This window comes from Pan paniscus, chromosome 13 (assembly GCF_029289425.2).
Source record: "Pan paniscus chromosome 13, NHGRI_mPanPan1-v2.0_pri, whole genome shotgun sequence".
Taxonomy (NCBI): Eukaryota; Metazoa; Chordata; class Mammalia; order Primates; family Hominidae; genus Pan; species Pan paniscus.
This window is the reverse complement of record NC_073262.2, coordinates 129350308-129373577: the sequence shown is the minus strand read 5'-3', so window position 1 is coordinate 129373577 and position 23270 is coordinate 129350308. Positions and strand designations below refer to the sequence as shown.

The window sequence follows — 23270 nt, the reverse complement described above, 5'->3', positions numbered from 1 at the left end:
ATTATTTGTGCAGTAATAATTTATATAACATTCATCCACCAATTCCATGAAGTAAAAATAAAACAACCTTCATATATGAGTCCTGAAATGTGAAGAATCGTTTTCTGAATTCAAATGGAATCTGTGAATAATTAGGGGAAGAAGCTGTCTCTCCACTTTTTAATCCATTTTTTTGTCTCTGCCTCTCTCATTTTCTTTTCCTTCAAAATCAGAGAAGCAAAGAATTCTTTTGACACATAAATGTTTTGGCAAATTGTAAATTATTGATATGTTAGTATCTTTCTTATTAACTACAAACCATATTAGAAATTTAGGGCTAAAAACACAAATGTGATATTCTTAAATAAAACATTTTGTTGTTAATTTTTAAATCAACTTTTCTATTCTAAAATATGTTTCTTTTGCTTATGCCTATGTATCTTTTGTTGAATATTTTATCAGAATGCTTTGTGAATAGCAAAGTTCAAGGGAAAAGGCTTTTTGAGGGAAAATTTTAATGCAGTATTTCTCAAAATGTATTTTACAAGATGTTAGAGTAGTTAGCACAGATATGAAATGAAAACTACATATTTTCAGATTATAAGTGTAGGAAACACATGGTTAAACAAAATGTCAAGCTCTAATATGAGATGAGAGATGTCAGGAGGGAGATATTTCCTAAATGTCTTTGGACACAAGACTCTATTTCTTTCCTTGGCTCACTGCAACCTCCACTTTCGGGTTCAAGCAATTTTCTTGCCTCAGCCTCCTGAGTAGCTGGGACTACAGGCACACCCCACCATGCCTGGCTAATTTTTGTATTTTTTAGTAGAGATTGGTTTTTACCATGTTGGTCAGGCTGGTCTCGAACTCCTCACCTCGGGTGATCTGCCCACCTCAGCCTCCCAAAGTGCCAAGATCACAGTTGTGAGCCACCATGCCTCAGCCTCACAAGACTGTTTCTCATGGAGCTCATGTTCTGTAGAACATGTTTAGGAACTGCTGGCCTACTGAATGCCCAGAACCAGGGCTCCAGGAGAGTTCAAACCATACCATCCTCTAGTAGTGAAAGCTTCTTGCTTAGTGTATTATAGGTACCCTCAGATGTTGTATGACTTGCAGTCGTTGTCATAAATTATTAATTGCAGTAGTTTATAAACAGTCAAGTATATCTGTTCTTCTTACACACGCACTTTGTCATTGGAAGCAAGCACATAAGCAGTTAGGCCTCTCTTTGGCTACATACAGCCTGTTAGGGAAAGCAGCCATTGTATTTTATTTATTTATTTATTTATTTATTTATTGATTTATTGATTTATTAGACGGAGTCTCACTCTGTCGCCAGGCTGGAGTGCAGTGGCACGATTTCAGCTCACTGCAACCTCCACCTCCTGGGTTCACGTGATTCTCCTGTCTCAGCCTCCTGAGTAGCTGGGACCACAGGCGCACGCCATCATGCCCAGGTAATTTTTGTATTTTTAGTAGAGACAGGGTTTCATCATGTTGGCCAGGATGGTCTCTATATCTTGACCTTGTGATCCACCCACCTGGGCCTCCCAGAGTTCTGGGCTTACAGGCGTGAGCCACCGCGCCCAGCCAGAGCCATTGTATTTTAAAGGAGACAATTCTGTTCTTCCTTATAACCTATCCCAGTTGTGGATTGAATCCCTGAGCCTTAGGTCACGTTGCTATTGTTCTGCATCAATAAGCATATTATAATTGATCAATAAGTCATCTGATTTAAAAAACCATGTGTCCTACTTGTGTTCTAAAGGGAAAATATGTTAGTTTGTTTTTTTTCTTTTCTTCATCCTCATTAAACCTTGGGCATGCATTAACACCAGAGCCAGTTCTTTGGATATCAAGACTTTGACTTGTAGTGGCAGGGCTCATGTTTACCAATAATCCTTGGAGATTTTTGAGAGATGGTGATTCACTGACTAGGGATGTTTCACCACCTTCAAAGGCGCATATATGTTTTGATTCAGTGAGGTCAGCGATACCAGATTTTAGCAACAGAACTTTCTCAGTCAGATGAGTTGGTGACTCACCTTGGCTTGTACCTTAGACATGCGGGTATAAGATAAATGCTTTCTTAATGTTAATTCAGGGCACCTAAATCTTGTATCTGCCTGAACTTACTAGCCTTCTTACCACTGATATTAATTTGCTGCTTCTGATGGAAGTTGGCCTGTATTATGTTAAAACTTAGATCCTTCTTAGAATGAAGTATTTCCCTTTATAAGGCTGAAAGTGAGTGCATAAAGTCTGTGAACGGGCATTGTGTTTTGAAAGCTTTCTGCCAACTGCTTATCTCTTGAATATGTTACAAACTAGAATTTTAAACCTGTGGCTCATCCGTGCTTCTCTCCCACATACATGGATGACTTTGGGAGGAGGAGCTCCATGCTCTTAAGCTTTGCTTTCTGTTGGATTCGCATTTTAATGCTTGAAGGCAGTAATTTTAAAAATGGTTCTTGGTATGGGGCCACCCAGTTTTTAAAGCCTGAGTGTCAGTAATGAGCTGAGCAGTACTTGTGGGTGGCACTAATTGAAAGAGAAAAGGTACTGAGGGAAAGGAATACAAAGTTGTGGGGAGGGGAAGGACGGGATGAAGAAACAGACTTCCCCCAATAATTGAACCTAGTTTCATCCAGCTTCAGAGCACCCAAGTTTAACTTGAAAAAGCTTTTTGGATTATTTTGATTTGTTAAACCAGTTGTATTCTATGCTCTATAATAAGGAACATATATATTTTAGATTTTTGTGTAGACAGATAATTAACACAATTATAGCTCTCAGTTTGAGCCATTCAGATGAGTTGCTGCCAACTAGAATGATGTGCATAAACTTAGCTCTGTTTATATGTAAACTGTACAATATTTTAACGTTAACGTCATTGTTTTCCCCTTCTCAAAGTACAGCATGTTTTGATCTACAGAGGGAATATTTTTAAAAAGTGGATGTCTAAGAATGTAAACACTGGGAGGCGAGATGCAGCTGTTTATGATTTACTTTTTAATCTTCTGTCCTTTCGTGGCTTCCAATGTCAAAGGACTTTTATTTACCTGTTATACCATATAGCTTATGACTTTATAAGTATGCCTTTTCTGGTTTTTATTTTGGCTTTCTAAAAAAGGATGGAAGGACCGAAGGAAAGCTGTTGAATAAAAATATCCCCATGCCTACCAGGTCATGCAGTGTGGCAGGAGAGCTAAAAGGGTTTCTATTTTATGGGATCAATAAATGTCAGGCCTCACGCTTTACCTTTTGGCTGTTTGTGTTTGTCAAAATCTATTAGTCACACCCAGTTTGTTGTGTCTACCACTGTCTAGACTCTTCTGGAAATGAGATTTCATTTTAGTGTTTTTATAGGAGGACATATAATAAGAGATAAAGACGTGCTTTTATAATGACAATCTCTTTTGCAAGCTGTTTTCTAGAAGTGAAGGTATTTCTGATATCCAAGTGCCTATTAAGTGAAATGTTGTTTTAGCTGATTTAGTTTAGATTTAACAGAATGGCATTTCAGTATGTAATTTCTCATTACCTTTGTAAACACAAAGCTTACCCTGTTTCCTTTTATAAAAATAACTTTGTATATTCCAGTGGACTCTATTTAGATGAAAGATTTGACAGTACTTCCACCCATGCTTTTTATAGCATTGTCTATAAATTTTTGGTTAATAGCCTGGATTTTGAATCCTAATTGCCCCTTTACTAGTTTGAGATCTTGAGGAATTTATTTACTCATCTTTTCTAAACCTCGGTTTTCTTGTGTTTAAAACAGGAATGATAATGCAGTCTCAGGATCGTGGCGGGAATGAAATGAAATAATGCATATTAACGCTGTTCACATAGTGCCTAACGTGTAACAAATGATGGCTATATTGTTTTTGGAGATTCTAAATTACTGTGTATGTGTTTGTGGGTTGGGTTAGTTTACATATCCCACCCTCACTCCAGGAATGGTTTACTAAAATATACTGGGAGGGAGGAGGATACTATTGTGATTTGAGAACCATTGTCATCAATATTAAAATTGCTTTATTTTCTTAGTAGAGATATTTAATTTGTGGCATTAAAAGATAGGCTGAGGCCAAGGGTGGTGGCTCGTGCCTATAATCTTGGCACTTTGGGAAGAGGATCACTTGAGCCCAGGAGTTTGAGACCAGCCTAGCCAACATGCTGAGACCCCATCTCTACAAAAAATAAAAATAATTAGGCAGGCATGGTGGCATGTGCTTGTAGTCCCAGCTACTCAGGAGGCTGAGGTGGGAGGATTGTTTGAGCCCGGGAGGTTTAGGCTGCAGTGAGCAGTGATCACACCACTGCATTCCAGCCTGGGTGACAGAGCAAGACCCTGTCTTAATCAATCAATCAATCAATCAGTGCTGAGTTTTAAACAATATATTATCAAAAGAAAATAACACTTTCAAAAAGTTAGCAAACCCCTTTAGAACACTGCCAACTATGAGGATCTCGTCACAAAGACTTCAGAGTCCATTATCTTTGATTTGGCTGAAATTACTTCTCCTTAATCAAGTCATATGGACCTTAGACTATATTTATGAGTACCTATGATTTTCTTATAGATCCTTTCTTGGTATACACATTTTTTAATTGACATTTATTAATTGAGTACCAGTTATATATAAAACACTGTAATGGATCAGGTAGAAAGTTAGAGATAAGAAACCTCTTCAACAGTTTAGTAAAGGATTGTAATCAAATGTAAGTTTATTCACGGTCTGAGAAAATTACATTTCATGGCATATTTAGAATATGGTATGATTCTACTCTGCCTAGACATAATTTTACCTTTCAGCTAATGAAGTGTAATAATGCAGGTTACAAAACTTTAGGGTGCTTTTGAATTGCCCTTTTAGTTAAGGGCAATCCATTTTAAATAATGAGTCGGTGATTAAAATTATAAGTTTAAAGCAAAACAGGAAGTACCTTTATACCCAGTGATAAAACAGTGGTAATTTGGCAATATTCCTTATTGAAGGCCTGTCATATCTCATGATTAATGTAATTGTCTGGGTTTTAATGACATGATTTTTTGAGGTTCTCTTCTCTGCAAACACTTAGATAAAACTGCAAAGAGGCAGAGCTTCAGTGTCAAGTCCCTTCCATCCCTTTTCAGTTCTTCTTTTTGCCACCCCCTCGGGGCCATTTTGGTTTCTGGTGGCTTCTTGCTACTGGATAGAATGAATTGATGGTCCTGTAATTTCTTAGTTGTTAGGATCTGTGCCACATGCTTTACAGTTACCACCTCATTGAATCCTCACAACAGCACAGTGAGTTAGGTAATTTTATCACTGTTTTACCGTGAAACCGCAGCTCAGTGAGGCTGATCAAGTGCCCGAGGTCCCACGCCAGTAAGTGGAGCTGGGGCCTTCCTGCTGTCCAGTGGTCGCATGGGTCCAGCAGTGAGTGCCTTACAGGCAGGATTATATACTGGATACCGTTTTAAAGGTTACATACTACATTCTCATTGTATCCCATATCCCTTGGTAAAATGTATTCTCACTCTGTCTCAACTGGTTAGGAAAACAACTCTGTGAATTACACGATATGTGAATTGCACTGTCCAGCAGTGGTTTGGAAATTAGCTCTTGGGAAGTATCTCTGGCCACCTCATCATTTCCTATCATTTCCTAAAATCTTTAGTAGCCTATGCTTGCAGACCAGTGGTAAAGCTGCACCTTGGGGTTAGAGACCAGAGTTAGGCCTGGTGAATGAAATTGCCATGTAATAATTAAGGCCTGTTGACTGCCATAAAACTTTATTTACTGGAAAAGCGAATCTGTGGCTGACTACCTAATAAGTAGAGCTGAAGTGCGTGCTGTTGATTCAGGGCCTGTTTGCCTTCCTATAGGAATTGGGGACCAGTTTGCTACTGTCTGCTGGCCTCAGTGGAAGTTATCAGCACACACAGACCATCCTTTCTTTTTATTTTTTAGTCTTTTCTAAATTTTGGTACCTTTGAGTCATTATGCCTCTGTGCTCCCCCTGATATTAGAAAATGTGCTGCTTCGGGATCTTTCTCTGCAAGCATCTACGGTTCTGGGAATGAGCTACCTGCACAAGGAGTCCTTCTTGTTCTTAAGAAAGATTCTGAGGATAAATTAATACTCAGCAGAAAATGGGAGCAAGCATGTCTTAATATCAATACTTTTGATATTTCAAAGTTGAAGGTGTTATAGACCATGATAGTCATTTACCTGTTATATCAGTTCTACTCATTTATTTGGGATGAGATCTGAGTTGGCAGTTTTGTGGCTTTTTATACCTGCAGGCCTCTCAAGTAATAAAGATGTGGAGTTGGGAACTAGTCTCAAATTTGTGCCTTGTGGTTTATTTGGTAAAACATGGCTGTAGGGCAGGGCGATGTATTTCACTGAGTTTGGGAAATGCCTGTTTCTTTTTGGTTCTATCACTTTTGAGCTAACGTACGTGGCCCTACCTCAGTTCCTCCTAACTGAGCCTCTCAGGTGTCAGAGTCACCCGCATTCATTTTGTAAAGAGATAGAAATGTACTGGGTCACAGCTTCGATCCCTCTTCCCTCCCCTGTGCATCTGCCTCTGTCACTGGGCCTTCCTTTCTCCTTAGCCTGAACACTAAGCAGGGTTTAAAAAAAATACCCAGCCAGGCGCGGTGGCTCACGCCTGTAATGCCAGCACTTTGGGAGGCCGAGGCGGGCAGATCACGAGGTTAGGAGATCGAGACCATCCTGGCTAACACGGTGAAACCCCGTCTCTACTAAAAATACAAAAAATTAGCTGGGCGTTATGGCAGGCGCCTGTAGTCCCAGCTACTCGGGAGGCTGAGGCAGGAGAATGCCGGGAACTTGGGAGGCGGAGCTTGCAGTGAGCCGAGATTGCGCCACTGCACTCCAGCCTGGGTGACAGAGCGAGACTGTGTCTCAAAAAAAAAAAAAAAAAATACCCGTGTGGAGTCTTTTAAGGAATTCTAACTATTGTAGTTTTCCCCCAATGTCCTCTTTGCAGTCATCCAAATCTGTATTGTTCAAGAGCCCTGGCGGCAGAAGTTTCTCATTCTTCTCTAGTTAACTCTTCTAGAACCTTATCCACCTGGAAAATTTCCTTCATGTTTTAATTCAAAACTATTTCTGCAGTCAAAGCCCATTCACCCTGCAGACATGGCTTGTGGTGTAGCCTCCTTATTGGCCCTCAACTAAGCCCTCTTAGTATTCATTTATAGAAATTAAATAGTAGGTTTCCTCCTTCCTTTTTGGTTCTTTACTCCTTTGCCACTGAGTGTGGTCCTTAGACCCACAGCGCTGGGGTCACTTGTAAGCTGGTGAGAAAGGCAGAATCTTAGACCCCACCCCAAACCCAATGAAGCAGAATCCGCACTTTAACAAAATCCCCAGGAGATCCTAAGCACATTTAAGTTAGAGAAGTGCCACTTTATTCTATATCCTTATAATCTGGATATTTTCTCCGTGCTTTTCTTTAGTATGGCTTAACAGTGGACACTAAAGCTAGACAAGGTCCTATATTGATGACTAGGATATTACAAGTATAATGGAAATATTTTAGCAAGTATTTATGTACCTCAACTTCTTATTAATCTAATACCCATGATTTTAAAACATTTCGAACTAAATTTGATATGTATTCTTCCTTTACAATACATTTGTAGTCACTGAAGACATTTTTGGGTCTTTTTTACTGCTGTATGTTTACCCCCCCACCTGTGGAAGTCCCCATTTTTTAATTTAGTGATTTGGCTGCTAAGAATCTTCTTTGGCCCTTATGTTGAATATCACCTTGTCTTCTGTCTTTTGTTAGGATCTTTCTGTTTCTCTAAATAGTTATGCTATTAAGATTTTACTGATTTGGGAGTGAGGAGAACCCTTAGTCTCACCCTAGTGCTACTACTAACCAGTTGCATGAACTCAGACAACACATTTAATGATTCTTTTTTTTTTTTTTTTTTTTTTTTTTGAGACGGAGTTTCGCTCTTGTTGCCCAGGCTGGAGTGCAATGGTGTGACCTTGGCTCACTGCAACCTCCGCCTCCTGGGTTCAAGTGATTCTCCTGCCTCAGCCTCCCAAGTAGCTGGGATTACAGGCATGTGCCACCACACCCAGCTAATTTTGTATTTTTAGTAGAGACAAGATTTCACCATATTGGTCAGGCTGGTCTTGAACTCCTGACCTCAGGTGATCCACCCGCCTCGGCCTCCCAAAGTGCTGAGATTACAGGCATGAGCCACGACTCTCAGCCACTCATTTAATGATTCTAAGTCAACAATACCACACAATCAAGGAAACCCTCATAATACCAGGCCTGGGACTTTTTGATGGCTCTGTCCATATTAATTCATGAGCTTTTTATATGGTGACTTGGTCATGTGGTAGATGCCACCTGTAGAAATGAGAATAGTGCAGTTAAAACAAACTCTGGAATAACTCATCCAGGTGCATCTTTCGGATAGTCATCGGACCGTCTTCCTTCCCACTTTCATAGAACTCTCAGGTGGGAAAAATGGACTAAGTTGAATTTTTGTTCAGTTTTCATTTTATATCTTGGATCTATCTCTGGAAAAAGTGCAAGAAAAACACTAAATGGTTGAAGGCAGACGGAGGAGACCACCATGGGGAAGGGTCCCAGCTTATTGACTTATGGCAAATGGTTCTCAAGTCAACTTCCTATTGACTTTTTCTAACTATGCATTAGAGAGGTGGGAAATTAGCAAGGACTTAGCAATCCTCCCACCTCTGCTCAAGAGTCCCTGGGAAGGTCTTTGTTTCTACTGGAAATTCCCACAAAGAGAATCCCAGAAGAAATGATGTGGGGCAAGTCAGTGGCTGTGTTTAGGGGCCCTGGTGAGTATTGCTGATGGTTGGGAGTGAAGAGAATTCAGGAAGAAAGAAAACTATCTCTAAAGGGTAAGGCTTTCCAAGGACATTTGCCTGGCCACAACTCTTGCTTACATTGTTACAGAAGGAAAGCGTGGAGAAACCAAATGAACAGGTAGGCCATGGCCCACTTGTGACATATAATAATTTTATGGGGAAAAAAAGCTTCAGGCAGTTTTTGAGGAGAATAAGCAGATTTCACCATAATGCTGTTAATTAAGTGTTAATTATAGCCTGTTGATGTTTGATAGTAAGGTGAAATTGTGTGGCTCCCTTTTATTTTGAAAGCGTTTTGTCAGCGTCTCAGGCTATGGTCTAGAAAGAATAGAAGCTGTTGTTTTCTTGGTGTACTCTGGGACCTGCAGCAGCTCCTGTTGCTATATTTAAGGAGGATCTGTTCTTCTTACCACTGCCTCAGGGTTCAATCTGAAAACCCTGGTATTTAACCACCTGGAAATCAACTTGTTCTGTTCATTGTCTAATTTTTAGAATCTGGAACCCTGTGTACTCACGGATGATGATATATGTCCCTGAGCATCCCCCCTTTGCTGTTTTTTGTCAATATTAAGTTTTGGGAAAGCAGACCTAAAAGTGTCTTCCTGAGAAGACATTTTAAACACAGAAACAGCAACTATGATTTGTATCTCAGTCTTGCATTTGACTACTGGGTTTTGTTTTGTTTTGTTTGTTTGTTTTTTGATCATAAATTATCTTCCGAGGTGTGGATATTTATCTTATAAAGTAGAGAAAACCTCTATGAAACAGTGTTCTGATTTAGGAATAGCCTCTTAGAGAATAAATTTAGTGGATTTATTTTTTAAAGTGAATTTATTTTTTAAAGTCTACTAATTCTGGAACAGAAGGAATCTAATATTTAACATTTTGGTTTAGTTTTTTTTTTTTTTTTGAGACAGAGTCTCGCTCTGTTTCCCAGGCTGGAGTTCAGTGGCTAGATCTCAGCTTGCTGCAACCTCCACCTCATGGGTTCAAGTGATTCTTGTGCCTCAGCCTCGTGAGTAGCTGGGATTACAGATGTGCACCACCATGCCTGACAAATTTTTGTATTTTTAGTAGATATGGGGTTTCATCATTTGGCCAAGCTGGTCTTGAACTCCTGAGGCCTCATGTGATCTGCCTTCCTTGGCCTCTCAAAGTGCTGGTATTACAGATGTGAGCCACCATGCCCGGCCCTTGAGGATTTTTTTTTTTTTTTTGACTCAGAGATTTGAGGGCAATGAGCCTGATGAATGGGTTGCGTACGTAATGTGTCTCCTTGTTCACTGCAGCCTTATCTCATTATCTCCCTGAGCTTTGCAAATGATTGTGAAACCATGTATTTTCTCCATTTTATTAAACTGTTAATTTGTTGCAGTAGACTGTCCACTGTGTTGTAAGGTGTCTAGTAGTATTCCAGGCCCTTACCCATTAGAAGCCAGTAGCATCTCTCCTCCTCAACCCCTATCCTGGTTGTGACAACCAGAAATATCTGCAGACATTGCCAGATGTCCCCTGTGGGGCAAATTTTTTCACCCACACAAATTGAGAACCATTACCCTAGAGATTTAGTGAAATGCTTGGAGACTAGAGGGTGTCTGCAAAGAGAAATTGGTTGAGCCTCATGAGCGTGTTTCTGCCAAAGGCCAGATGGATGGCTTCTGTCTGGCCCTTCCATGGGTCTGAAGGTGACCCCATTTATTTCCCTTGGGACTGTAGTCCCCTCAGAGTCTCTGTCTTAGTTCGGGCTGTTATTACAATATTGAGCTGATGGTGGCTTAAACAACACACATTTATTTCTCACAGTTCTGGAGGTGGGTAAGTCCAAGAACGAGGCACCACAGACCCTGGTTTGGTGTGCCCTCTTCCTGGTTTACGATGGCCGTCTCCTCATTGTAGCCTCCTGTGGTAGAGAGCAGAAAGCAAGCTCTCATATTTCATCATAAGAGCACTTATCCCACTCATGAGGGCTCCACCCTCATGACTTAATTACCTGCCAAAGGCACCACCTCCTAATACCATCATGTTGAGGGTTAGGATCTCAACAAATAAATTGCAAGGAAAGACATGTTTCAGTCCATAACAGTCACTATAAATATTTCTTAATGACGGTTCCTTAGCTAAAAGTTGTCACTACCTGTTTATTAAGAATGGGGCACAACTGTCCACGGGGTGCTTTTAGCTCAGCCAGACAGGCAGCTCAACCCTGCAATAATGTGATATGCAGTTTCGTTTAAGAATGCTGTTAGGGGCTGGGCATGATGGCTCACACCTGCAATCCCAGCACTTTGGGAGGCAGAGGCAGGTGGATCACCTGAGGTCAGGAGTTCGAGACCAACCTACCCAACATGGTGAAACCCCGTCTCTACTAAAAGTACAAAAATTAGCCAGGCGTGGTGGTGCAGGCCTGTAGTCCCAGCTACTTGGGAGGCTGAGGCAGGAGAATCGCTCCAACCTGGGAGGCAGAAGTTGCAGTAAGCTGAGATCAAGCCACTGCAGTCCAGCCTGGGTGACAGAGCAAGACTCTGTCTCAAAAAAAAAGAAGAATGCTGTTAGGGAACTTTTAAGCAAGTGGCTTTTTCCACATTAAAAAGAAAGAGGCTGAAATGTCAGATAATGGAGAAAATAGAGAGGGGCAGAAACAAAGTGGAAGTAAGACTTGAAAGATGAAAGCAAAAGAGCAGGAGCTTTGGGGTCAGTAGGTGAAAGGTCGACCCCTCATTGTCAACTGGAAAAATTTTGCCTCTTTACACAAGGCAGTCAGTTAGAAATTTGCACCATTACCTGCCTCAGTGACCTTAGAGCTGCAAGCAGTGGATGCATTATCAATTATTTTAGATTATCTTTCTGAGATTTCCCTCCCTCCTCTTCCAGCTGCCAACGATTAGATGTGCATCTGGCAGCAATTTCAGTTTTTCATCAAGTTACTCAAGCAGCATTGACTGGCTAGATCACACTCCTGTTCAGTTCCTTCAGATGAGAGATTGGGGAAAAGAATTTGGAAACAAAAGCCACCCAATTCCCTGCCCCCACCCCCAACAATCATAAACATGCTTTAGAACCTAGAAATAATGCATAAGAATCTCACTGAACACCCATTTAAGCATATTCATGTGATTTCTTTGTAAATACTTTCAGTAGTATTAGAAGTCTTTCATTAGCAGACTTAGAAAGAGTGGGGGGCTTCAAGCTTCTGATTTTTTTCAAGCAATAAAAGTGGCCTTTCTGATGTTTCTGTAGATAGCATTCATTTGAGATCTTCCCCTTTGTACGTGAATGCTACTGTCTCAATATTGAATTTGTACTCTTTCCTGTGTAGGTAGACGTCCTTGTATAACGTTGTATTACATATCATATCTTTAGCCTTACTACTACTGCTAATTTTACTTTTTCTTTTTGTTCTGGCATTTTCCCCTTCCTCCTTTCTGAAATAACTTTGTCCTCTCTTCGCAAGATGCATCCTCATTTTGGCTTCTGATTCAGTCCTTGCCTGGCATTTGGTTGGTGGATTCATCCTTGCTTGCTAGTTCCACCACAGTGTTTTTGGCTGGTGTGTTTTCAGGTATCAGGAAAAGATGTGGGATCCAAGGGTTTCTAGTTCTTCATAACAGTAGTTACACTAAGAGCTAATGATTGAGGGCTTATTATGTGTCAGGCACAATGATAAGAAAATGTCGTGTATTATCTCATTTAATCTCAACGAGAACCCTGTGAAATGGGCAATGCTCTCCTGTGTTACAGATGAAAACATACGGGATTTTGGAGGGTGAGCAACTTGCCTGAAATCACAGAGAAAAGAACATTGAGAGATGGGATAATGGAACTTGTCTTAGTTTCCTTTCAAATTTTAATTCAGAAATAAGTTTTGACTTAAACAAAATTATCAGTCTTTAAAAAGCATGACAGCCATGTAATAGCTCCATCTTCATTCTGAAAATAACCTTTTTTGGGGTTGAATTCCCTAAAGTACATTTTTTAATTCAAAATCGCATACAGGTTACTCACTTGTCACTCAGAAAGAGGCAACTCAAGGGAAACACACATTTATTGCATTATTACTTTACTGTAAGCAACAGTTAATAGCTTCCTCTTTAACATGAGCTAATTAATATGGTTCCTGCCTGTGTATGGCCTTCTGAAATCTAAGATGAATGGTATACTTTTCCTTGCTCCTTTTACATTGACTTTTGTTGAAGAATTACTATCATAGCCCAGAAATCTTTATGACTTGCATTTCCATAACAGATATTCTTCAGGTAAAGCAAATGAGAACTGTGGGTCAAATACATTTGAAATATGCTGCCGTATACTTGTATTATAATCAGTTTCAGCTGGTTTCAGAGAGGGAGTGTTTCTTCAATAGTTAGACCACTTTGTTTTTTTTTTTTTAAGGAACAGTTCGCTTCAAAGAATCCCAGATCAAATTCTTCTCAACGTTTTCCCCCGATATTCTCCTCAATGCAGAAAGGAAAACAAAGGCTAAACCTTTTTTGCTTCTGTAAGATGATGGCTTCCTGGAGACGTTCCTTAGATCAAGGATCTCCAACCTTTTTGGCACCAGTGACAGGTTTCATGGAAGACAATTTTTCCATGGCTGGGGGTGAGGGGATGAATGGTTTCATCAGGCATTATTTTCTCATAAAGAGCATGTGCAACATAGATCCCTTGCATACACCGTTCATGATAGGGTTCACACTCCTGTGAGAATCTAATGCCGCTGCTGATCTGACAGGAAGCCGAGTTCAGGTGCTTATGCTCATCCACCATTCACCTCTTGCTGTGGAGCCCGGTTCCTAACAGGCCATGGATCTCTACTGGTCCACAGCCTGGGAATTGAGGACCCCTGCCTTAGATGTATGTTGTAGGGCAAATCTTCTACTGAGGTTGAGCTTGCCCCTATTAGAAACTATTGGGAGTGGCATTGTCCTCTGTTAGGCCTGTTTAAGGATCAGAAAAACCTATGGGAAGATCATGGCTCCACAGCTGAGGTACCTCATGGTTGTTTTGGAAGATGCTTGTTCAATTCAGTAGATTTTTCTTACATGACCAAGTTCTTCCATAAAGTGAACCACAACCCATATTATCGGGGACTCTAGCTAAAACTTGCGGTGAGTAGGAAATAGATTAAACACAGGTTTTCCCACTTCTCCAGCTGCCAAAAGTGATGTCAGTGGTGTTAATGATTCTTACCTCAGTCCACTGCAGACCAGGGATGTCTATGCAAATGCTTGTTCGGTGCCTGATTCCTGGGCTATTATGGAAAAACTGATGATGCTTGAGAAACAATTGGGTAATCAGACAGTTACTCAAATGTAAAATCAGACGCTTGCTTTCTTGAAGCAATTTGACTCCAGGGAGAGGGCAAAGAATGAGAAATCTATTAGTTTTTAACAAAAAAAGCAAAGGCAGTGAAAATAGGCTCTGCCTGATTCCCTTTTGTCTAATTATAGAAACAGTTTTGCACACAATTTTCACCATCCATACACTAAATGAAGTTCTGATTGTAATGCAAGTCTACTGGTTTGTATCAAAGCCAGACCTATAAAACCTGTATCCTGTAATCTGACCATTACAAACAAAACCCCAAACCCAAAAGTGATGCGAAATTACAATAGAAACCTCAGAACTGAAATGTAATTTCTGTGAGGGAAAGGATGCTGCAGAAATAGTGCCCATGAAAGCAGAAGAAAGACATTCGTATGACATTCTCACTTAGTAGGGAATATTCTGTCATATTACCTTCATGTCTTTTCGTAACAGGTTTATTTTGGTTGAGCTCTGTTAAAGTTAAAGCTTCCTGGCTGAGCACGGTGGCCCACACCTGTAATCCCAGCACTTTGAGAGGCCGAGGCGGGTGGATCATCGAGGTAGGGAGTTCGAGACCAGCCTGGCCAACATGGTGAAACCTCGTCTTTGCTAAAGATATAAAAATTAGCCAAGTGTGGTGGTGTGCACCTGTAATCCCAGCTACTTGGGAGGCTGAAGCAGGAGAATTGCTTGAACCCAGGAGGGGCAGGTTGCAGTGAGCCGAAATGGCACCACTGCACTCCTGCCTGGGTGACAGAGTGAGACTGTCTCCAAAAAAAAAAAAAAAAAATTAAATCTTCCTGCCTGAGAGTACGTGTGGTCTGACTTGAAATGAAGAGGGACTTTTTTTTGTTTTTTTTTCCTAAGTCCTTTTACCTTGAATCTGTCATGTACATAGGACAAACTATAGTATCGGTAAAAGGGAGATTGGAAACATTTTGATTTGCATTTGAGGGGAGAAGCTATTATGGTCTTGACCTCATTTTCTTTATCAGCATGTTTCCTGTTAATAAAAAGAATGGGAAATAACAGAAGTGGATATTCTTTGGCTTAAAAGATGTGTTAATATTTATTCAGATTTCCTTAATATATCACTGACAGAATACTTTTAATTACTGAGAACTAAATGTTGTTTTGGTCTGTCTTCTCCACAAATTCCTAACCATCCTGAAAAGTTTCTAGAATCTCCTTCTGCCTTTGGTAGCTGGGGAAGGAGAAATTCACGAGACTGACAGAATTCAGCCCAGTAGCCTCTGCCAGAGCTGACAGGCTTGACGGTCGCCTTTCGGTCTTCTTCTTTTTTTTTTTTTTTTTTCATAATGCGTGTGCCTTTCTTCATTGGTGGTCTCCTGAAGTCACCAGCCCTGCCAGAAGCTCTTTCACTGGGACAAAAGGGGAACTGGAGCGAGATGGCCTCTCACATGTTGGCAACTCTCCCTGAATTTTCTTCCTTGGCAACCCTGCGCACTGGAAGATCTGGCCAGCAACCTTGTTATTTTCACCAGCCCTCTCCCATGTGACTTGCACCAGGCAAAAGTGCTATTTAAGCAGCTCCATTAAAGCACTGGCTTGGCTGGTTGGCTTACCCTTTGCCATTTGAGACCACAAAACCAAGTTCTTTCCAGCTCAATCCTGGCCTGTTTTAAAAGAAGTTGGTTTCCTTTCTTTAGCTAAAATGGCTTTCTCCTTTCAACATCCAAGTAGCAAACATGTTGGTCTTACCTCTAACTTTAGCTCAATCTTCACTTGATGTGTGTGATTATGATCTGAAGGCTTTAGAATTGAGAATTGAGAATTCACTGGTTAGTTTTCTCCTTTTCCAAGCTTCAGCTTGCCCCCATACTTCCCAGCTGTCCCTTGTAAAGAACGGGGAGATTATCCCATGTCCCAGACTTTAGAGGCTCTCTGGATTTAGCTCTTCTTTTTGTATCAGCAATATGACCATAGTTAATAGCGCTGGACCAGGAGAATGCAGCTTCCTCCTTCTGTGCTACTAACTCAAATGCTAGAACCAAGGCTTTAAGCTGGGAACTTCCTTTAATAAGTGTTTCACAGTCCATCCATAGGTCAGTGGTCATTTTTATTCATCTGAGATTTTATAGTGGGATTTTATTGAGGTATGAATTTTAATGAACAACACCCATCTATTACCAGAACTATAAAGGTATTTGAGACTGATGATAATATGTGTGTGTGTGTGTTATGTGTGTGTGTGTGTGTGTGTGTGTGTGTGTTTACTGGGCTCATTTGCCAGATTCAGGTATGCTGAATGTGTGTGTTGTAAGGTGCTTTATTAATAAGCATTCTAGAAGACATGATTTGCTTCCAGTTAGTGGTACTGTAAATTAAGTGTATCAGCAGTGAGGTAACTGAAGAATTGTGGTAGGAGGGAGGGGTATGCAGTTTAATGTAATTGTGTGAAATAAGAAATCAACAGACGTGGGAAGACAGAATAGAGAGAGGTTATAGGCATCATTGTCAGAATCTTGCAAAGTACAGAGCTACCCACTGACCCCTCTGCTCTCATGAAGGGAATCTTTTCTAACCTGAGAGGAATCCTTCTGTTCTCCTGGCTCTTCCAAATATTTTACCTGTGCCCTTCCTTTAAATACTGAGGCTTTTGGAAACTAAAGCCAGGGAGCCAGAAGATTTTCCTACTTTCAAATTCCTACTCTCCCCATATTATACAATGCGTTGGGATGATGGGAAAGGGATGGAATACCAGGACGCTTTAAAAAGTTGGGTAACATTTCAAAAATTTTTCTCATCATGGATTTTTAAGAATGGGAAAGATCTAAGTATGATTAAAACAGTATTTTCCTTTCCTACTTAGACTTTCTGGGGGGACATTAAATGCAGCATTTTAAAAGTTCAAATCCTTTAAGTAGATTGTGAAATTACAACCACAGCTGAATAGTGGTTTTTCTGGTGATGGGGAATATAAGTCATGTTTATTCCTTCTTTACATCTTCCTGTATTTTATACATTTTCTGTATTATATTCAAGATACTTTTTTTTTAAAAAGCACACAGCTGTTTATGTTAACTGAAAGAGAAATATGCTGTTTTGATTCATTTCTTTAAGTGGAGGAAATTAATTTATATTAATTTTCTAGTTCCATCTACAATATAAGATTTCAAACAATGACCTCTATTGAAAAAAAGTCATCACTATGGTCATGTTTTTAAAGCACAGTTGGATAAGGAAGAGTTACTTTCTAACAATTTAGTATGTGACAGTGGCCAAGTAACTTAAAATATTTTACTCTTATTTCCCTAGTAAAAGTAGAAATGACTAGCAATGCCCCAACTAGATTTTTATTACTATATTGCCCTTGATTTAACATATTGGCAAGAAGTTTCAAAACATATAAATACAGGATAAAAACATTTGTCAATTGTTCTGACCAAGAATGCATTGCTGAATGTACAGATCTTTCCATCATACTCATACTCTTGTGCTGTTTCCAGCTGCTTTCCCAGTAAAAACGATCAGTAAGCTGAGACAATGTAAAAGGAAGCAGTCTTTATTTGTTTTTCAGCTATTGTAGGCTTAGTTTAAGTGGGTAGAACCCAGAAGATGTAAATTCCTACTAGATGCAATAATGCAATAATCCATAGGTCTCAAGTAGCATTGCTCAAGTGTTGACTTATTTGATAATGCTTTAAAAATTACATTTTTCATTACTGGCAACAGGATTAGGTGGGTTTTATCTTACAAGAATATACACGCAGAAGGACATAGTAGATACTGATGTGGTGATGAAATTTTGTCAAAATGTAATTTCCTGCTACTAAATCTCGTGACAGGTGCATTGTATTTCTGCCTTCAGAAGTTATTCCCCAATGATGTAACCAGACAGAATGCATTGTAGGAACATCACCACTTGATATTTGCACAGTGTCTTCTCTTAAGGAAATGTTTTGCTTTTTTGTTTCCAGTTTCTGCCTGTTACAAATGAATTTTTGCATTTGTAAAACTTTGTAGCAATATTTGCTACCTCTGGTCTGTCAATTGTCTCCCTTCAGTCAATTGAAGTGGTGTATATATAAAGTGTATTAAACATATGTATGCCTATGCGGGCTTTTCCCCTGCTTATTCCAGTCTTTATCATTGTATTTATGCTTATTGCATTGAATGACTGACTGCAAGACCCTAGTATGGGCATTGCTTTTTTCTTTTTTAAAAAATATATTAAGTTACGCAAATGTTTGCCTTTTTTGAGTGAGTTGCTTTATTCAAGTTCAGCCTTGCTTGATTGTGAGTATGTGGAGCTAGGGAGATACAGACAGATGAACTTTAGTCTCATTAAGCATATGTTGAGGTCTGTCTCTAAAGTGAGGAGACTTCCTTTCCAACAAACTCATCAGAGCAAGTGTTATACACAACTCTAATTTTGGAACTTCGGTTTCGGAACTCTTTGGCTTTAGATAATACCTCGCTGGGAACAATTACCCAGCTTAATCAGTCCCATTATTCACCATATTTGGCTCTCAAAGCTTTTTGGCTGTCTCCAAAGATCAAACGTGTCCTCAGAGGGCTAAGACTGGCTGCTATAGAGACTATTCAAAAGAATATGCCCAAGGCTGAGCAGGCATTCCAAAAATGCTGCAAACAATGGCTGCATGACTGGAATAAGTATGCAGCCCCCGAGTTGGCTGTTGTGAAGGACAGTTCTCACTGAAGGATGTCCATGTCATTATTTGGTAGCTAAACTTTATGTGCCTACACAGATACACACACCCTGTACAAAGACAAACAGATGTGAACTTCAGACTTTCCCTTTTGAGACAAGTGTTGATCAGGACTTAAGATAAGGGGCTTTGAAAAGTAGTGTGCTAAGTAAGACTTTGGAAGGAAGGTGTCAATGCACTTGATACATCCTTTTATTCCCTGCTCTTTGAACATACTTGTGGATAATGACAGAGATCATTTCCAAGTGGCCCAAAGCAATAGATTTCAGCACCCAGTGAAGCCACCTGTTTTTCCCTCTCCTCACAGGGCCCTGGGTCTCTGTCCTTATGCATCCATGCAGGTTGGTACGTGTGATGATAAAAGAGGGTACAGTGTGTTCCTGTACTAAGCTGTTTACCCACCCCTTCTGGAGAAGAGCCAGATATGAAATGAAAAACATACCATATGCCCTTTGCTTTCTCCCCCATTTTATGTTCGGCAGTTTGTTTGTTTGTCACAAGTCCTTTAATAAAGTGTGGCCTTCCTGCCTAATTAGAGGCCCAGAGCTGTGAAGCTTTGTTAAGTGCTAATCTAGAAATTCTGGTGGGAACATTCCTATATGCATTCAGGAGAATCTTGACAGTAAATAAGAGATCTGGAGCTTGCTGTGGGGAGTTTCCTAGCATACCAATGGCTTGTGAAGGGATGGGCTTTCTTTTCATTTGTGGACGCCACAATTGTAGACACACAGAGTAAATCCTGTTTCTCTGGCAATTAAAGGGGCAAACTTGGAATGCTTCCTTTTTTGTTTGTTTTTATATTGGGATCGTCATGCCAAGTCTTCATTAGTGAGTTAAAAATACAGTTTGTTTACCTGTCTTTTAGAGGCAGAGTTAATATTTAAAAATAAATAGAAATCTCCTAAAACTAGAGTCATCATTTGGTAAACTTTGACTTATCAGAAAACCATTGCGTAATGAATGAAGACTGATGCCAGCCATGATCATTCCCTTCAAGAGGAGACAGAGGGAAAAAGATATGAGGTTGGTCCAAAAGTAATTGTGGTTTTTGCAATTTATTTTATGGCAAAAACCGCAATTGCTTTTGTACCACCCTAATATATTGGTCCACACTTACGTTGCGTGTATTTTGGAAGCTGTCACTATCCTTGTAGGTGATGTGCATTATTACTGCTACATCTTGACCTTATGTCAATGTAGCATGTCCTTGTTGTCTCTATAATTAGATAAAGCCCTCTTAGCTTGTCATTCAAGGTTCTTTACCATCTACCTCAACCTACATTTGTAGACTTAATTCCTTCTATCCCTCCTTAGATATCTTGGGGTCCAGTGAAGCCACATCCTCTACTTGAGCCTGCTCATGGCTACCATCTCACCCTGTAGGACTTTGTCATATGTTCTCAATGGGAAGTGTCCTTTTCCTTTTCATTTATTTAACTCCTATTTATTAAGTACTACCATGTGGCAAGCCTTGTGTTATCTTCTGGGACTGTAACACCAAAGCAACATAGACACAATCCCAGTTTCCACATCCCCACATTATTCTTTTTCTTCCAAAACCAAGCCAGGTGTGTCAGTGAGATGCTCCCCTTACACCCCTAGCTGGGAGGATTCTTTCCATCCTCCATGTGTCTAGAGCTATTGCCCCCATGCCTGTATGTTGGCATGTACTGATGTCTACTTCACATGCCATGTATTTATGAACAGAACTTGCCTTCCTTTCTAGAATTACTAGAAGGCAGGGCTTCCAACAGAATCCAACTCTCTACACTTCCTAGTATTTAGTGCAACCACGTACTCATTCAACAAGTATTTCTGATCTACTCTCTGCTAAATACCCTTTGATGCACTCTGTAGATACTGATATTTATAGATAAGTTTTGAATGCATGAAAAACAAGGACCTGTAAAAGACTAGGTAGTGTAATACTTGAGTAAAAGATGCTTTATGAGGTTGAAAAGGAACCAACCCAAATGTCCAACAATGATAGACTGGATTAAGAAAATGTGGCACATATATACCATGGAATACTATGCAGCCATAAAAAATGATGAGTTCATGTCCTTTTTAGGGACATGGATGAAATTGGAAATCATCATTCTCAGTAAACTATCGCAAGAACAAAAAACCAAACACCGCATATTCTCACTCATAGGTGGGAATTGAACAATGAGATCACATGGACACAGGAAGGGGAACATCACACTCTGGGGACTGTTGTGGGGTGGGGGGAGGGGGGAGGGATAACACTGGGAGATATACCTAATGCTAGATGAGGAGTTAGTGGGTGCAGCACACCAGCATGGCACATGTATATGTATGTAACTAACCTGCACAATGTGCACGTGTACCCTAAAACTTAAAGTATAATAATAAAAAAAGTTAAAAAAAAAGAGTCTTCACTCTGAAGGGGAATCATGGATAGTGACCCTTTAAAATTTACCTTCTTGACTTGCAAAGAAGAAATGCTGTGCTTCTGCCTAAATAACTTATTTCTATTAGATGTAAATCTGAATCTTTTTGTTCTCTTATTTAATGATTAAGTAGGTCCGTTTTGCTTGGGTCTCCCTTTGCATCTAAAATTCTCATGTCAAACAATGTTTGTGCACATTAAAAATTGATTTCCGATTTTGTCATGTGAAGCTCTGCAACTTCAAATTCTAAAATCTGCAGCTGACTTTCAACCAGAAGGAGATAGAACACAGCCTGACTACAACCCGCTCATGTCGGATGGTCATTTTACATAGCAACTAATGATGTATGTTTTTGCTTCAATCACAACACCAAAGAATTTTCTATTTTTCCTTTGCTAAACCTCTGAAACATCCAGATCATGTTGATTTGTTTACAGATTCCACATTGACGACTTTTGGTTAGTGATTTCTTTAGACTCTTGCATTTTGAAATAAATAAAAAGCTAAATACACTTTGTTGATCATATTTAGGTGGACAGTACTATTTGTGCCTGTAACTTCAGTTTATGTGACGCTGCCTCTTGTAAAAGAAAGGTTCTAAAGTAGTGATTGTGCAGTTTGAGACACCTGTGGTGCTGAATTCTTTCCTTTTTCTTTTCAGAATGAAGACCTAAATGACCTCAGCAAATCCTCTTCTAACTCATGGGTACCCAGACTCTAAATATTTCATGATTCACAACTAGGACCTCATATCTTCCTCATCAGTAGATGGTACGATGCATCCATTTCAGTTTGTTTACTTTATCCAATCCTCAGGATTTCATTGACTGAACTGCACGTTCTATATTGTGCCAAGCAAAAAAAAAAAAAATGCACTGTGACACCAGAATAATGAGTCTGCATAAACTTCATCTTCAACCTTAAGGACTTAGCTGGCCACAGTGAGCTGATGTGCCCACCACCGTGTCATGAGAGAATGGGTTTACTCTCAATGCATTTTCAAGATACATTTCATCTGCTGCTGAAACTGTGTACGACAAAGCATCATTGTAAATTATTTCATACAAAACTGTTCACGTTGGGTGGAGAGAGTATTAAATATTTAACATAGGTTTTGATTTATATGTGTAATTTTTTAAATGAAAATGTAACTTTTCTTACAGCACATCTTTTTTTTGGATGTGGGATGGAGGTATACAATGTTCTGTTGTAAAGAGTGGAGCAAATGCTTAAAACAAGGCTTAAAAGAGTAGAATAGGGTATGATCCTTGTTTTAAGATTGTAATTCAGAAAACATAATATAAGAATCATAGTGCCATAGATGGTTCTCAATTGTATAGTTATATTTGCTGATACTATCTCTTGTCATATAAACCTGATGTTGAGCTGAGTTCCTTATAAGAATTAATCTTAATTTTGTATTTTTTCCTGTAAGACAATAGGCTATGTTAATTAAACTGAAGAAGGATATATTTGGCTGGGTGTTTTCAAATGTCAGCTTAAAATTGGTAATTGAATGGAAGCAAAATTATAAGAAGAGGAAATTAAAGTCTTCCATTGCATATATTGTAAACAGAAGGAGATGGGTGATTCCTTCAAATCAAAAGCTCTCTTTGGAATGAACAATGTGGGCGTTTGTAAATTCCGGAAATGTCTTTCTATTCATAATAAACTAGATACTGTTGATCTTTTCTTCTGTCCCCTCCCCCCACCACTTCTGTAAGTTTCCCGCTCTATTCCCACCATTTTTTTCTGTGCACACATTATGATATATTTCATTTCCTGCATTGTCTTGAGAAAGATGATAAGACAAGTGAGCTGTTGCTAACCAGAAATTAAAATTCCAGTAAGTGTTTTTCATTATGACCAGGGCTATGTGTCACCTTCCCTAAGACCCTTACCTTATCTCATATTTTTTGAGAACTTCCAGTGTTACATTATTTAACTGAATGTAATTGGCCCATTTGCCTTGGTGGGTGCTGGCC

At 39.6% G+C, this 23270-nt stretch overlaps 1 protein-coding gene across 1 annotated transcript in view; it reads left to right on the top strand.

Moving 5' to 3' along the window:
* Positions 1 to 22977, top strand: part of IRS1 (insulin receptor substrate 1) — a 64520-nt gene extending 41543 nt beyond the window's left edge. The window contains exon 2 of the mRNA XM_003821826.6: positions 21947 to 22977. The gene's annotated coding sequence lies outside the window, so the exon portion shown is untranslated. The remainder of the gene's footprint in view (positions 1 to 21946) is intronic.
* Positions 22978 to 23270: the final 293 nt, after the last annotated feature.